Source organism: Microtus oregoni, unplaced genomic scaffold, assembly GCF_018167655.1.
Source record: "Microtus oregoni isolate MIOR12 unplaced genomic scaffold, Mior012 000034F_ref0000314, whole genome shotgun sequence".
In the NCBI taxonomy this organism is placed as follows: Eukaryota; Metazoa; Chordata; class Mammalia; order Rodentia; family Cricetidae; genus Microtus; species Microtus oregoni.
This window is the reverse complement of record NW_024543093.1, coordinates 27805159-27806327: the sequence shown is the minus strand read 5'-3', so window position 1 is coordinate 27806327 and position 1169 is coordinate 27805159.

Here is a 1169-nt window from a genome sequence, read left to right as displayed (position 1 = left end):
TATATTATCCATACTTTCTGTGTACATTCCATCTTTATGTGGCTTACTCTATTACTTTTTCTACAAGTTTAATATTTATTTTTACTCCTTTATTTTATGACTGTCTGTATAACTGTCCATACTCTTTTCTTCTGTCTCCCAAGCCTATGTACATTCTTTAAACACACTTTGTCTTGTTTAGAGGTCTTTTATTTCTGAATCTGTCCTATTGTGTATCTGAAATCCTTCTCTGTCCAGGAACACTTCTTAAAATGCTAAGAAAATCACTAGGACTAGAATTAAGGCTGGTTTGCCTTTTGACTCTGCCAAGTCCAACATGTCAGAGGTCTTTTCACTACCTCTGAGAGCCATTCTCACCACCCCAGATGCAGGGTCAGGTTGTAGTGGGTCTATGTTGCCAATAAGCAAGTTGTAGTACTCTGTCCACAAACCCCATTTAAATGCTTCTTGACCGGACTTCCCAAAGGAGTTAGAGCCATTTCTGCTGGTGAACCAGGATGGTGCCATTTTTAAACCATGCTTTTTTGGGGGGTATTAATTAAATTCACTGCTTGGCCTAGTAGCTCTAGCTTCTTAATGGCTAGCTTTTACATCTTAATTTAACTCATTTCTATTTATCATCATGTGGCTGTGGCTTACTGAAAAAGTTTTGTCCAGCATCTGTCTCTGGCAGGGCTACATGGCTTCTCCTGACTCCACCTTCCTTTCCCCAGCATTCAGTTTAGTTTTCCCTGCCTACCTCTGTTCTGCCCTGCTATAGGCCCAAAGCAGTTCCTTCATTCATTAACCAATGAAAGCAGCACATATACAGAAGGATTTCCCACATCAGAAATCTTTGAATCACCCAATCTATGGCTGAGAATGAATTTTCATAATGATTTAATTGCCTAAATCTGGGACTGTCCTCTCTGTAGTATATTTTATTGTATCCTGACTAGTAAAAATAAATACTGAATTTTTTTGGCAAGTAAGCTTGAAGTGGATTTTATTTTGTGGAAAAAGGTTGCTTTCTGTTACTGCCATTGTTTTTATGTGAATGACCCCCATTGGGTCGTATGTTTGAATTTGTGGTCCCTAGTTAACAGAAATGTTTGGGAAGGATTTGGAGGTGTGAACTTTTTGGATGAGGTATATCAAGGGAGACAAGTTTGTGGTTTCAAGAGACTGCA